This window comes from Coptis chinensis, chromosome 1 (genome assembly GCF_015680905.1).
Source record: "Coptis chinensis isolate HL-2020 chromosome 1, ASM1568090v1, whole genome shotgun sequence".
Lineage (NCBI taxonomy): Eukaryota > Viridiplantae > Streptophyta > Magnoliopsida > Ranunculales > Ranunculaceae > Coptis > Coptis chinensis.
This window is the reverse complement of record NC_141456.1, coordinates 36,553,536-36,570,781: the sequence shown is the minus strand read 5'-3', so window position 1 is coordinate 36,570,781 and position 17,246 is coordinate 36,553,536.

The window sequence follows — 17,246 nt, the reverse complement described above, 5'->3', positions numbered from 1 at the left end:
CCAGAGACCGTCAGAGTAACAAGCGTCTGCCGAAAAGGGCTCAGTAGCTCTGTTGACAGTAGTTATAGGAAAAAAAAAATACCCGAACCCCAATTCTTAACGTTGAGATTTCTTCTCGGCTTATACTAAGTTAAGAATTCCTCGTTGTTCGATCAATTCTAACAACCGACGTATATGTATATGCTGTATAGGATTGAATTCGAGTTGATTCGGTTAAGTGATAAGAGCTCAAAACTGTAGTTTTAACCCCTTAATAATCATACTGTTAGACCAATTATGTGAATAATAAGTAAGAGTTAATACTGATTACGTGTTTTTATGCATTTCAGGCTTCAACGTCCATTATGTGCAGAAATGTGCCACATTAGCGAGATAAAGGAGCAAAAGCCATCAGAACTTCGAATGCCATATCTTTGGACTCTCGGACCACCGAATTGGGCCTACCTTATGTCAAAATGACCGGCTCGAAAGAGCTTTGCAATGGTCCAAGCCTTGACCCAATCAGAGGAGCAGAAGTGGACAAAAAGTCTGTGGAAGCCAACTGCAGCTGAAGAGGCCTTTTGATTGAAGAATTGGGTTTTGGGCCCGATTCTCGCCCAAACCATGGCTCCAAGCCCATGCACGAATTTTGGATCTGGATGTATAAAACAAAAGCTTAGCTCTTTGTTAATGGTAGCTAGTTAGACCTAAATTAATATATAGAATTCTAGATCTAGTTTTATTAATTAAATTAAGTTTTAGTTCCATTTAAATTCTTGTTTTAGATTAAATCTCTGAATCATTGTTCTTGATTGATTAGATAAATAAAGTAGTATTTTTATCAAGTTTGAATTTTGTCATTTCCAAAGATAGATCTAATCTCAATTCTTGTTCCTATTTCATTCCAGCCATTAAGTTAGATTCATTATTGTTCAAATTAAGTAAATCTAAATTTCTTACATTATGTTTAGTTTAGATTCAATGGGAAATGTTAGATTGATGATTCAAGGCTAAACCTCCATTAGAGGGGTTGATGAAGCCTTGATGAAAACTTAGTCGTTTAGTATAGAAACGTTTTAGCATCTATTCCACTCTAGAAGGTCGTGGTTTAAGCCATGAGAATGGGTGGCGACCTCACATGCTAGTTAGTACTTGGTAGAAATGCCATGAACACTAGGGATTAGACTCGGAATTCTTGCCGTGAAAACGTAAGAATCGAGATACCACAATCTGTACTAGGTGATTAAGTTGGATTCGAGGTGGATTCAATTCTCCTCTAATTCCTTTATCTAGAGTCAAACAATAGTATTTCCATAGCATTTGTAGTTAATTTCTAGTAATCATCTTAATTAAGTATCGTAGTATAATATTTCGTAAAGCTCTCATTGACTTAAGAGCGACTAGTTAGACTTAGAAAACAATCCATGCTAGGGAACTAGGAGTGGAACGAACTTCGTACTCCATTTAGTGCAATTCGCATTGAGAGTAGAAGCTTTGACAATCAACACGTAAAAGTCAAGTTCTAGTTTACTTACGTTGTGAATCCATAGTTCATTTCGTAGGTAGACTAGTCATTTTATGATTATCAAATGGCGCCGCTGCCATCTTAGTTACACTTTAGCATTGTTTTCATAGTAGAAGTAGTCAATTTTAAGTCCCATTAAACCCACCCACCCTTGTTTGTTTCATACTGTGGTTGCCCATTTCAGCGTGACAAATTCCGCGAAAAAATACACGGAGCGCGCCCGCGCCCAAGGAGAGCGCGACCCGCGCTAAGTTACTGGAATCTTGTTTACCCCCGAAGCGCCGCTTCATACAAAAGCGACCAGCCAAACATGGAACTCGACTTCTTAATCGACCGCCCCATTTGGGAGCGACCGACCCCTAAAAACATCAGAACTGAAAATTACTTCGGGCCGAAGGCTTCTATGCGACGCCGCCCGCCAAAGGTTAAAATTTCCGGATTTCCACATTTTTTATTCAAACTTTGATCTTTCATATTTTTCAGTGTTCTAATCTCTTATATACACTTGAACACGCTGCATTACACAAGACGCTATTCATAAGCGAAGCAAGGACGCTTATCGTATTCCTTTCTTCCATACCTCGCGATTTCGGTTAGAGATTTTCTACTAGTATATCGTAATTGTTTGGAGTGTTGCATGTTTAGTAAAGCTCAACTTAGTCTTGCATGAGATTAAGGTCCGGGTCGAACAAAAAACAACAAAACGAATTACACGGCAACAAACAAGTCTATCTAGTACACAACCCACGCACACCTCTAGCTACTATCACACACACCATACCTGACATAATGGCTGAAGAAAGAGAGACTCCTCTCTCCGACTTTTACAAAGCCTTGAGCGATAGCCCTAAATCGTGCATCGTTCTAGCAGACCCAGTGGGGGATTTTCGAATCCCCCCAAACATATTTAATTTGTTACCCGTCTTTCATGGGTTAGACCATGAAAAACCTTATCAGCACATGCGTAGGATTGAACAAGTCCTTACGACATTCCACCATCCTACGGTTGGTGCGGAGCAAATTAAACTGAGGGTATTCCCTTTCACCCTATCCGATAAGGCGACGTCTTGGTTAACTGCCCAAGCGCCTAATTCTGTGGACTCGTGGGCTAAACTTGTTCAGCTGTTTATGGAACATTTTTACCCACCCCTAAAGACGGATGAAATGCTTTCCAAGATTCATTTTTCCGGCGTAACCCTCATGAATCATTTTTCGAGGCATGGAATCGCTTTCACCGATCTCCTTATATAGAGTGTCCACACCATAACCTAGCAAAAGACACGTTAGTTCGCCTTTTTCAAAGGACTTCAACATCACCATAAAGAAGTCCTTGACATAATGAATGGGGGTAGTTTCTAAGTAAAGGAGCCTCTGAGGCTTACAAATTTTAGAAGACCAAACTAAACGGAATAATAATGGGGGAGTGATGATACCCCTCCGCTAGTTAGTTCTTCTTCAACGATCCAAGGTCGCCCGGTATGTTTGAGAATAAAACCGATCCGAACTTAAAAATTTACTCGAATCTCTAACTAAAAAGTAGAGGCTATTTCGTTCAACAAAAGCCTATCCCCGTCATGAATGTAAACTCCAACCCATGTAATTTCTGTTTGAGTCCGAGCACCCGACAATTATTGTCCTCTAGCTTATGAACAACAACCACCGAGCAAGATAATGTTTACTCTATTAATAACTATCCTATTCCTAACGCCTTTGAGACAACATCCCAACTTGGGTTGGAGAAATAATCAACAAGTAACACCTCCGTGGTACAATAATCAAAACGTTAGGCAAACAAACAATTATAACCAAGCTCCACTTAGGCAAGGACAAGGACAAAGTCAAGGGAATTATAATAATTATAACAACCAAGCTTAAACCACGACAAGGTCAAGCACAAGGTCAGAATAATTATAATAATTATAATACCAATAGAGGTATATCGTTAGGTTAATAATACTAACTATCACAACCCACCCATAAATAATCAACGAGAGATAGTTCCAGTAGCACCACCCGTGACTACTACACCTACACAACCGGATCGTATCGACGCCTTTATACAGGTTACCCAACAACTTTTCCAAACAATGACTCAATCAAACCAACAGATCTTACAATCCATAAATCGGGGCATACAACAGTTAGCCCAAGAGAAAGCTCCAACCAAAAGGCGTGTTTCCAGGTCAAGCGATACCAAACCATAAAACAAGCAAAACACGACCTTTGAGGTAAACGGTAATTCTAGTACGGAAACTACAATCGTAGGTGACCTAAATGCCATCACCACTCTCCGTTCGGAAGAGTGGTTGATAACAAAGTAACTCGCCTATAGTTACCCCATCAAGATCTCCTACACCGGATATCGAACTAGATACCGCGAATAGAAATCGAGGAGCCTACCACGGTAGAGGTACCGGTTAAATCACAACCAAAGAAACCGAAAAGCCAAGGTTACACGCCAAGTAGAGCCCATATGCGAAATATAGAGCTTTAAACCACCGTTCCCTCAAAAATTAGCCATGCTAACTAGGGATACAAACTTTGAGGAAATTAGGAACGTTTTCAAGAATCTAACGATAAACCTCCTTTTTCAAGCTATTAAAAGCTTCCTAACCACGCTTAAGTTTCTTAAAGAGTCATGGCACTACTAGGCGTAAGACTAACATACCCAAAGACGCCTTTTTAACTGAGCGGTTCCCAACTTTATCCAAAAATAATGGAATTGTTAAGTACAAGGACCCCCGGTCGCCCCATCTTGTCAAATGCACCTTAGGAGATTCCTACACGACGACCGCTTTATTAGACACGGGGCGAAGTGTTAACTTACTCCCCAGATTACTTGTATAAACAAATAGGTCTACAGAAATGCAACCTACAAAAATAACGTTGCAATTAGCGGACAAGTCAATTAAGTATCCTAAAGGTGTAGGAAAACGTGCTTGTTAAGGTTCGTGGATTTCTACTATCCCGCTGATTTTGTTATCCTCGATACGTAAGTTGCTAATGACTCAGCACCGATCATCTTAGGGCGCCCTTCTTGGCAACCGCCAATGCGCTTTATAAATTGTCGCGATGGAAAGATGTCCTTATCTTTTGGCCATCTTTCCGTCGAGGTAAATGTTTTAAAATGATGAAACAGTTACCGTGATTCGCTTCTATAGATGGGGAGGTTAGCATGATCGAGTTTAGCTCAAGATTATTTTAACAACACGTTTCGAAAACAATATGTACAAATTCCTTTCTTTTGGAACTTCGATTTTGTGAATGACTCATACTTAGAGGAGGTCAACACCATCCCGAATCCACACCAATTGTAGACCCGTCGGTTGCTCCATATATCTTGAGTATGAAGACTTGCTACCTAAGCAGGTTTTCATTACGCTAAAGATAAGGACACTTATGCAACATCAACGGACATTCTCATCCCACACCCGCTTAAACCTCTTCCCCGGAGTTAAAATATATTCAACTTGATCCGGATGGTAGTCACCCGATAATTATATCTTCTCTGTTAACTAAAGATGAAGAGACATCTTTAATAAGGGTGATTAGGGAACATCGGTCCGCGATTGGTTGGTCCTTAGTGACATTAAGGGCATTGACCCTAATATGCGCACTCATCGTGATCCATTTGGAGGATAACGCGAAGACTTCTCGCGAACCTCGGTCGCTTGAACCCCGCCATGAAAGAGGTGGTTAGGGAAGAAGTCCTGCGATTACTCGATCGCGGGTATTATATACCCAATCTCCGATAGCGAATGGGTAAGTCCCATTCATGTAGTTCCTAAGAAATCGGGGAATTACCATGGTATGCGTAACGGGGAAGGGTGACTATGTTGTCACTCAAGGTCCTATGAAATGGAGAATCAGATTGATTACGACGTTTAAATGCTATGACACCTAACGGATCACTTTCCCTTACCATTTATAGATCGGATGCTAGAACGCCTAGCGGGTCATGCCTTTTATTGTTTCTGGATGGCTACTCGGCTATTTTCAGATTATTATTGATATTGATGACCAAGAAAAAGACAACCTTCACATGTCCCTTCGGAACATATGCCTATAAACGAATGCCTTTTGGCCTTTGTAATGCTCCTGGTACCTTCCAGCGGTGTATGCTTCATATATTTAGTGACATGGTAGAGCGCTTTATGGAAGTTTTCATGGATGATTTTTCTATCTATGGAGACTCCTTCACGATCGTTTTGTCTAACCCGTCTAAGGTTTTGACATGGTGTGAAGAAAAGAGCCTCGTTTTAAATTGGGAAAAGTGTCATTTCATGGTCAAAAAGGGCATAGTACTAGGTCATATTGTATCTAGTGATGGCATCGAAGTAGATAAAGCCAAACTAGATAAGATAGCTTAATTCTACCTAAACCACGGATTGTCAGGTGAGATTAGAGCCTTTCTAGGCCATGCGAGGTTTTATAGGCGGTTCATTAAAGATTTTTCGAAAATAGCTAGGCCTTTAACTAACTTGCTTTTGAAGGATGCAATCTTTGATTTTAATTTTAATCAGAACAGGCTTTTGAAACCTTAAAAGCACCTAACCATCGCACCTATTATACAGCCTCCTGATTGGTCTAAACCTTTTGAACTCATGTGTGATGCTAGTGACTATGCAGTTGGTGCTGTCTTGGGACAGAAAATAGATAATAAGTCCACGGTTATTTATTATGCTAGTAAAACATTAAACGACGCTCAACGGAATTATACAACTACTGAAAAAGAATTCTTAGCTGTCATTTATGCTTTAGATAAGTTTCATCCTTATTTGGTTGGTTCTAAAACTTTAGTTTACACGGACCATGCAGCCCTTAGGTACCTTCTTGCAAAGAAGGATGCTAAGCAGAGATTAATCCGATGGATTCTTCTCCTGCAAGAATTCACATTAGAAATAAAGGACAAAAGAGGGGTCGAAAACGTAGTTGCCGACCACTTATCTAGACTTACAAATGACGATAGTAGTGATTCTTGAGTCCATCTGGGACTCTTTTCCCCGATGAGCATCAGATGCTATTTTTCATCACCATGGTATGCGGACATCGTAAATTATTTAGCGGCTGATGTTATGCCTTATAATTGGTCAAGAAATGAACGTAAGAAGTTCTTGGCCGAGTCAAGTTATACTCTTTGGGATGAGCCCTACCTTTTAAGTATTATGCGGATCAGATTATTCGTCGTTGCATTCCCCAGTGGGAATATAATGAAGTTCTATCGTTCTGCCATGACAAAGAGTGTGGTGGCCACTTTAGTGGAATGAAAACAGTCGCTAAAGTTCTTCAATGTGGATTTTATTGGCCTACCCTTTTTAAGGATGCCCAAGTGCATTGCAAAGCGTGGTATTTGCCAACAACTTGGGAGAATCACGAAGCGTAATATGATGCCTTTAAATCCAATCTTAATAGTAGAAATTTTTGATGTTTGGGGTATTGATTTCATGGGGCCTTTCCCTGTTTCCCACGGTTATATTTATATTCTAGTTGCCGTGGACTATGTGTCTAAATGGATAGAGGCCCTAGCTTGCCGTAGCAATGACCATAAGACCGTTGTATTTTTATTAAAGAATATATTTTACGTCGGTTTGGCATTCCTAAAGCCATCATTAGTGATGGTGGAACACATTTTGCAAATGAGTTGTTGCATCCCTAGTTAAAAAGCACGGAGTTACACACAAAATAGCAACTCCTTATCATCCACAAACTAGCGGACAAGTAGAAGTTTCTAATAGGGAAATCAAAAAGATTTTAGAAACAACAAGAAACCCCGATAGGAAAGATCTGGTCGGCGTCTATCGGATGCCTTATGGGCATATAGAACTGCTTTCAAAACTCCTATAGGTATGTCTCCCTTTAGACTTGTATTTGGGAAACCATGTCATTTGCCCGTTGAATTAGAGCACCGTGCTCGTGGGCTATAAAAGCCTTAACTTCAATATTGATGAGGCGGGCGCCAAACCATGAAGTTACAATTAAATGAGCTTGAAGAAATCCGTGGCGATTCTTACGATCTCATGTGAAGGATTATAAAGCCAACATGAAACGTGTTCATGATAAGCATATCTTGGCGTGAAAGAGTTTGTGGTCGGACAAAAAGGTTTTGCTTTACAACTCCCGCCTACATATTTTCCGTGGAAACTAAAACCCGTTGGTGCGGTCCTTTTTCGTTTCTTGAAGTCACCCCTTACGGGGCAATTACCTTGGTAAATCCCAAGGACAATGATACCTTTCAAGTTAATGGTCAACGGTTAAAACATTTTCACGAACTTTTGTCCCCCGATGTGGAGGAAGTCCTTTTACAGGACCTCGTCTATGAGGATCGACCTTGTCATTTGGTGTACTTACTTTCATTTCCATATACCGATAAGTACACCATTCAGGTAACCGGCCCTCCCTATGGAGTGTGTGGCTGTAAGTACCGGATCCTAAGTCCACAGTTCACATAATTCACGTTTTTCCACTTTCGCGATGTTTTTCGATTGTTGAGTCATGTTCCTCTATGGAGTGAATTATGTATTTATTGTTTTTCGTGTTTCTCATAATAAACAAATAAAATAAATTAAAATTCTTAAAAATCATAGACATAGCAATCCAACAAGTCTTGGGAATCGACTTTAAATCGACAGCGTTGTAAACAAATTTTGTGTTTAAAAATTTGTTTGGGGGTGGGAAATCAGTCTTTCCATCCGGATTGCTCGAACTATCTAGTTGTGTTGTTTAGGTCCATTAGTATAGTTCATTGGGGTTGACGTCATCTAATTTAGTGTTCATTAGTTCAAGATAACTTACGTCATGCACGCGCATTACGAGGCGTTTTGCACTATCTTATTACTCACCCCCCGGTCGAATAGAGTAGTTTATGGATCATTGGATTGGAAATTCTCTCCTGATCATTTCCATATCTCATTCGAAAAGAATCGGACCGATAACGGCGGAAATCTAGTTTGAAATTGCGCTTAAAAATCGGCGAAAAGTCGAAATATACGAATGGGCTTGGGCCAACTCAAGGCTCTGACAAACAATGGCTACCACTTTCCAAAAAACAAATCGCGACCTTCATCTTTCCGGCCGCTTGACACAAATTACAAATCCAAACCCTATCAACCAAAATAAAAAATATATATATAATAAAAATAGAATACATCACAATAAGAAGACCACCCGCCCATTGTGAAACACCAATCTTCCACACAATCCTACCGTTTTCACCAAGAAACCACCCACCAATTCGAAGTTTTGAACCTGCGCCCGAACCTACCATAACCACCACTGTTGGTTTAGTTAGTTTTCATCAAACTCGAATCCACCACCATCTACAAACCCCAAATCAGTTCAAACTTCAATGGCGCTTACGACGTAGAATTCTCGGCGAAAACGCGCGTTTCGCCGAAGCGATTTCAGCGCCATTTTATGACGCGGAGATGTTTAAGAGAAATTGAACGGACTGTGGTATTCGATGAGGATTTCTATCACTATGATTTGGTAGAACAGTTTTATAAGAAACGAGAAGTGGAGGGAAATAGGATTTTCATTAGGATAGCAGAACGCGGAGGAAGTTTACGAGACGGTTGTTGGTGAGCTATTAGGAATCATACCAGAACCAACCTAGATCGACCATTCGGGAACCCAAGATATCTGCAGTTCCTGTTTTGATGAAAGATACGGTCATAGAGGGTGAATACAATACGATATCTCATTCGCGTTAGCGGGACGACCACGAACCAATCAATCGGGTCAGAAGCTCGGTGGATTGGTAAGAACGCCCTCGGGAAAGACAAAGTCGGCGACATCGGGACTCGATTAATCGCGACGTTTCTCCGGATTTTGCAAACGAAGGAGTATAATTTCTGCATCCTTGATTTAATTTTGAATGTGATTAGAGGAGTGGAAAAGAGCCTGGTGCCTCTTCCCGTATTGATCACTAAGATTATGCTCTCATTTAGAGTCGTCGCTAGATCTCCTCCTATTAATATCAAATTGCCTTCTAATGCAAGTATTTATAAGGAATGCATCCAAAAGACTTGGCCGTTGTCTGCAGAAAAGGAAGTTGAGTCGGATAATGTAGGGGAAGATATGACATGGTTGGTTGAGGATAATTTTGATAGTCATACTTCTAATTTAGAACGAATGATAATGCTGCAAACTGGTTTGCGATGCAGTTATCGTATCTGTGAAGATATACGACATAGACAAATTGTAATTCGAAATAAGCAAACGAACTTTCAGACGAGAGTTGAAATGCTCGAAAGGGGTCAGGAAGATATCTTGTCTGACTTGGAGGTTATCCACAAGAATCACCAAGCCCAGTATGCAGTACTCAAGACTGAGATAGAAGCACAGCGCTTGTTCAGGATAGAGATTCTACGACGCATGCCACTCGTGGATGAGTCTGTCTCAGCTGAGTCTGAGAGGCATGAGCGTCGTCGCCGCAGGCCAGATGGCTCAAGCCATTCGTCACCACAGAGCCGATCTCCATCTCGGGGACCATCTTCTTCACTGCGCCTAGGTGTTCACCATCGGTCAGGTCCTGTTATCTTATCGTTTTATTGTTTAGTTAGTGGAATTTTATTTGGTAGTTAGATTTAAATATTAAGTTGTTTGTTTTAGATTGCTTGGATTTCATATTATTTTAATATAATTTATTTGATCATCTTTCGTAAGGTTGTCTTGGAGTAAAAGTTGAAAATAGTGGTAGCATGATATGTAGGAGAGTTTAGATACCGGGGTTGTTAGGAAATCAAAACTATGGTTAGTTTCGGTTTGGGTTTGGCAGTTTTTTCTATTTCGGAAATTGCCTTAAAACAATTTGGCAATTTGCCGATTCGTTTTGGAAACCCGTAACCTATTTAAACTTCCATCATACTACACTCACAACCCACACTACACACCAAAATCATCTTTCACTTTTCACTCCAACCTTTTTCCTTGTTTTTCTTAGAAACTCACTTTTCGCAGACTTCCATTTACCTCTGGCGCGGCAAGCAGAGCGACTTCGCCCTATTATATCTTGTAAATCGAAAAATCCCTAGCCAGCGCTTAAGTAAGCGACCAGCTCAAACACCGTAATTTCAAAACCAAAAGCGAGCGGCCATATCTGGCAGCGCCGCCTTCTCCAATAATCACGAAATTTTCGATTTTCGAGGTTCTTCCAGGTTTTCGCAGCTATTCTACAAGTAGTGTTGAGATGACACCACCTATAGTGATTCCTGAACAGTCTTTTGAAGACTTGATGGGAACCTATACCTATGGAGCATCGTTCCGCGAGCGGATCGTGCAATTAGGATGGCGGCATCTTCTGGTGAGTGATGACGATTCTTTTTCACCTAAGCTAACTGAATTCTTCTATAATAATATTACTTTTTTTTGTACCCAAGAAGGAGAACAAAAATTTTCCCTTACTATTGATGGTACGACTATGGAATTCAATAAACACTTGATAGCTTTGGTTTCGGGATTGCCATTACCTGACCCTATGCACACGTGGGGATATATGACAGATAACTCATACCTATATGAATATGCCTATTTCCATGAGTATTATGGGGGAGGGGTATTTCGTATCATGAACCAAGACCAATATAACATCGCATACGAGTAGCCTATCACTGAATGTAGGCACAACCATGTTATTCATCATGATGAACATTCTAGGAACGGCGGTTTATACGCCAATAATACCGCCGGTGACGCGTTTTCCTTGCTTTTAGCCGAGGGACGTCGTAGGTATGACATTCCCGAAGTTTTAGTTGCTACTCTGAAGGCGAGCCCATACCTTGAGGCATAAGTACCTTCTTATTATGTCTTTGGTTTGCCGCCTTATGGCGCTTGCCTACCCGATTCGTACCGCGATTATTACAGATTGGGAAAAGGTCGAAATCATGAGACCCACCAATCGTGTGGTAAGATCATTCTCGAGCCATGACTTGGCCGGGATGGCAGGTGCAACCACATTTGGTTGCCCCTTACACCCCATCAGACCAAATAACACTAGAGAGGTTAGCACTAGTTGATGATACACGACGGAAGGCGTGGCAAGTTGTTATGGCATGGCGGGGATGCGAAAAGAACCTCATATAGAAGAGGAGGATGACGAGTAGATGCTGGGGTGCAGGTAAGTTTTAGTTAAGTTAGTGTCTGCTTATGTCACAAGCAATTTAATTCTGTTAACCCCATAATGGGTGGAACTCTTATAGAGTTGCGTCAGTATTTTTATTACTATATTTGTATGTTTTAACTTTTGTTTTGCAGATGTTTCTGAATTTCACGCGTTTCAATGGTATTTTTCCTACCCTCTTTATTTAAATGCTTTGAGGACAAAGCATACTTTTTGTTTGGGGGCATAGAAACACGTGTAATTAAGACATCTGTTAGGATAGAGATATGTATAATGTGCACTTGTTTTCTAGTTAAAATTTCAAAAATTCAAAAATATAAATAAAAAGTATGCTATACACTTAGGAATATTGGTATTGTTTTCTTTCTCTATGCTCTTAACAATCTAGAAGTCTCACGTAGCTTTTGCATCAGAATAATAGTTAGGAACTTAGGTTAATATGTAGGTAATAATCTTTGCATCTATCCATAAATATATTACATGAGTATCTATGATTGTTTGTCAGTAAGTTTCTGAAATCTAGGCTAGAGTACTTATTCTACAAATCCTGTGAGAATATAGCCTAAAGCCTTATATGAGCGAAACATTTGAGAAATGACACAAGGGAGAAGTAAAATCCGGGATAGAGAAATCACACGTCCACTTGCTTGATCACTAAACCATATCCTAAGCGAGAATTTAGGCCCTCTTTGGATCGATATAGCCAGAAATTCAAACCTATGAATTATTTTCCGCTTAGCCCCTCTCGAGCCTTTCTTTAGCCTTCCATAAACCACAATTCCTTTACCTGTTATTAAAAACAAAAACAAAAAAAAAAAAAATAATAATAAATCAACCTACCCAATCTAGAATAAGTCCGAGAATAGAATGAGTGAAGAAAGAAGAAGAGAAAACACGTGTAAACAAAAGTTAGTTAAGTGCTTCAGAAAAATAAAGAAAAGAAGTTTCCATCCAAAGAAAAAAAAAAATATATATAAAGAAAAAAAAATAAAATAAAAACTCCAAAAAAAAAAATAGAATAAAAAAGGAGTCAAAAGCCAAAGAAAAAAAAAAAAAAAAAAATATGGCTAAGGATGGAAACAAAGTGTAGAAGCAAAAGTAAATAACAAGGTTTTCTCTAGTTACATAATATGAAGACTCTATTATCTCGGACTTGTCCTTTTTGAATATCCATTTCCTTCCTTCTTAAACCATCTCCTAATCCCCAAGAACACCTAATAAAGACCCTCTAGCTTAATTAGGAATAGGTTAGTGGGATAGTAAGTGGCTTGAGATGTGTTTGATCGACCCAGAACTTCCTTGTTGTCATTGAGATTGTAAGGTAAAAGTGTGCCCACTGCACATTGGAGTAGTAAACTTGAGTGGAAAAATCAGAGTGGTTTTGTCTTGACATTTATGTGAGGACCTACTTAAGGACGCTTATTCCGAGGTTTTTTGAAACGGACCGCTATTACATTTCATAGTATTACTCATTGTTATATGTTTATTTTAGATGATTGATTATTATGCATATATTAGCTTAGGGTTGATTTGGGTTATTCTTATGTATTTGCTAGTGAGATGTATAGATAGTTGAGACATGAATGAGAAAACAATAGTTTTATTTCTTAGTCGTTGTAGTATAGATGAAGTTTGTGAGTACCTTCACTGGAAAACTCTCACGAGGCTATAACTTCGTCCACTAGGGAATTCCTAGTGGTTTAAGGCCTTGTTGCATATGGTCAATGCAATCGCGACTCAATGAAAACGAGAGTAGTTAGAACTCCATTTTTGGTCACTTATTCTAATTTCTCATATTTGCTTGAGGACAAGCAAAATCTTTGTTTGGGGTGGTTTGATAAGAGCCCAAAACTGTAGTTTTAACCCCTTAATAATCATACTGTTAGACCAATTATGTGAATAATAAGTAAGAGTTAATACTGATTACGTGTTTTTATGCATTTCAGGCTTCAAAGTCCATTATGTGCAGAAATGTGCCACATTAGCGAGATAAAGGAGCAAAAGCCATCAGAACTTCCGAATGCCATATCTTTGGACTCAGACCTCGGAATTGGGCCTACCTTATGTCAAAACGACCGGCTCGGAAAGAGCTTTGCAATGGTCCAAGCCTTGACCCAATCAGAGGAGCATAAGTGGACGAAAAGTCTGTGGAAGCCAACTGCAGCTGAAGAGGCCTTTTTGGACTGAAAGAATTGGGTTTTGGGCCTGATTCTCTGGCCCAAACCATGGCTCCAAGCCCATGCACGAATTTTGGATCTGGATGTATAAAAACAAAAGCTTAGCTCTTTGTTAATGGTAGCTAGTTAGACCTAAATTAATATATAGAATTCTAGATATAGTTTTATTAATTAAATTAAGTTTTAGTTCCATTTAAATTCTTGTTTTAGATTAAATCTCTGAATCATTGTTCTTGATTGATTAGATAAATAAAGTAGTATTTTTATCAAGTTTGAATTTTGTCATTTCCAGTATAGATCTAATCTCAATTCTTGTTCCTATTTCATTCCAGCCATTAAGTTAGATTCATTATTGTTCAAATTAAGTAAATCTAAATTTCTTACATTATGTTTAGTTTAGATTCAATGGGAAATGTTAGATTGATGATTCAAGGCTAAACCTCCATTAGAGGGGTTGATGAAGCCTTGATGAAAACTTAGTCGTTTAGTATAGAAACGTTTTAGCATCTATTCCACTCTAGAAGGTGGGTGTTTAGCCATGAGAATGGGTGGGCGACCTCACATGCTAGTTAGTACTTGGTAGAAATGCCATGAACACTAGGGATTAGACTCGAATTCTTGCGCGGAAAACGTAAGAATCGAGATACCACAATCTGTACTAGGTGATTAAGTTGGATTCGAGGTGGATTCAATTCTCCTCTAATTCCTTTATCTAGAGTCAAACAATAGTATTTCCATAGCATTTGTAGTTAATTTCTAGTAATCATCTTAATTAAGTATCGTAGTATAATAATATTTAGTAAAAGCTCTCATTGACTTAAGAGCGACTAGTTAGACTTAGAAAACAATCCATGCTAGGGAACTAGGAGTGGAGCGAACCAGTACTCCATTTAGTGCAATTCGCATTGAGAGTAGAAGCTTTGACAATCAACACGTAAAAGTCAAGTTCTAGTTTACTTACGTTGTGAATCCATAGTTCATTTCGTAGGTAGACTAGTCATTTTATGATTATCATTAAGCGAGCTTGATTCGGTTAAGTGGGATTGAGGAGAACGGAGCTTGCTAAGGTAGGAACCTACATACTAATATATAGTTTGCTTATTTTCATGCATGATTTGAGTTGTTTAAAATGTTAAGAAATAGTTTGCGTATCAACCATGCATGTATATATGATATTCATGTTTTTGCATTGTAGTTTTCCTCGATATGAATTAAGTATATGGATAGCTTTCGCGTGAAATGGTTTTCTGTAAAATCGGGGGTAGCGAGGGATTGTTTTCTGGTTAAAAGTGAAAAACAGGTTTTGGGGAAAGGTTCGCGTCTCTTGTCTCAGCAAGGAGACAGAGAGATGGATTTTGTAATGCGGGTAAGGATTACCCGGTTGTTTGTAACTAGGTGCAAGGTTCTGGATTGGTCCCGGGATGGTCGTGTTATTTACGATGATTCACCGTTTGGGAATCATCGGTTGTTATTTACTATGACGGGCCCGTTTGGGAGTCATAGGTTGTTCTGCTCGATTTCGGGAAATCCAGGAACTCACACCTATATAATCAATAGTTTTAGAAGAAAAACTAGATATGTAACTAGAGTATTTGAAAATAATCGGTATCTGAGTATATATATATAGATATTACTATGTTTATCACGAGGAGATTTAGAAAAGGAACTGTGAATTCTATAAAGAAGGCTGTTGTCGCATTTCAGGAGGCGGCGGTTTAAGCTCTAGGATTCCAACTGTGGTGTACACCTTTCGAGGTGGTGGGCCACCTTTAAAGGGATGCATCATTTGGATGTAGTCCGGGAATTCTTTTTCTACTTTTCTAGATAACCATGCTTGTAGTGTCGCTGTATGGTGATTAGCTTGAGTGGGGTTACATGTTACCTCGATGAGGTTTAGGCGAGGAGTGAGAGTTTAGTCCACTCGGATGTGTGTCGGGATCTGGCGGTCTGCGGTCGTCGAGCGGTTGACCACCGTAAGTTAGGTGACACCCCGTATGGGGTCGTAGGGTCGCAGGCCCCTTTGAGCCCTAAAAGCTTTGGGGATTTTGTGTGTACGAACACAACAACGGCATTTCAGCTCCCTGCCGGTAAAATCAGGAAAACAACGGTGCATGGTTCACACTGGGAAGTACTGAACCGAGATTGCCTGTGACTGGGGCTGAGTACCAGTCGTACCCTCACCATTCTAATAGGATGCAGCTGCCACAATAGTTGTATGATGACTGTGAAAACTCTATTTTGAATATTAAAGAAGCATGCCGATATGATTTATGCTAGCTAGTGATTTATTGTATAGTCACGATATTTGAATACTATTATAGAAACCCTGCATGTTTTAAATGTTTTGTATAAGTAGTCTAGTATTGGTTATGTATGTTTCTACTGGGCATAGTTGTTTGCTCATCCTACTTAACATTTCAGACGAGCCAGTTGCGGAGGAGGCTTTTCCTAACCCTAGCGATGAGGGTTATGGGGATTTTGGGAGGATTCCCTTATGCTTGACGAGGCGAGTCAAGTTTACATTTTTGGGCTGTATAGAGATAATCTAGGTTATTCTTTTCTTTGTAGATAATGAGCATAGCTCTTTTCTTTGGATGTATAGAGATAGTTCCTTCTTTTGTTGTATATATATAGAGCTCCGCTCATTTTGATGTAAAATTTGATGTATTTAAGTAGCAGTTACACTTACATAGTTGGTGGATGGGATGTGATGTTGTTTAGAAGGTTGGGTTGTATATATATGGTTGTTGGAAGGGTATTATGAAGTGTCCAGGGTTATGACAGGTTTATGACAGGTTATGACAGGTTTTTAGGGTTTACGAACGTCGATCAAACAAAGGAAACTCTGCCGAAATTTCGGTAGAATCGGGATAGGTGTCGGCCTCGAGATTCATTCCACGTCCTCGGGATGTGTGTTGGGTCGCGGGGCGTGACACCTTCCTTTTTCCTTCTAAACCATCACCCTAACCACGTAACTCCTAATAAAAGACCTCTAGCTCGATTAAGAATAGGATGGTGTGATAGTAAGTGGCAAGCATGATCAATCGACCTTTGGACGTCATTTGAGTATGCGAGGAATATAAGTGCCCGCTGCACTTGAGAGAAACGAACTTTGAGTGAATCTATTAGAGAGTTGTGATTACAACACACCCCTGTGAGAACCTAACTTAAGGAAGCTCTCCAAAAGCCTCGGAAACAACTCCGCTTTTGCATTTCATTACTTATGTTTTGTGCAATTATCTTTAGATAGATACTTAAATTACTATACATATGTTATTCTGAGTTCAAAGGAGCTTGTCATTATTCACCACTAATGAGATGTATGAACTTCTGAGAATAAATAAACAAGACCCTTTTGTACTAAATAAAAGAAGTTTTTGAGTAACTTCACTGGAAAACTCTCACGAGGCTTAAAGCTCGTCCACTAGGAAAGTCCTAGTGGTTTAAG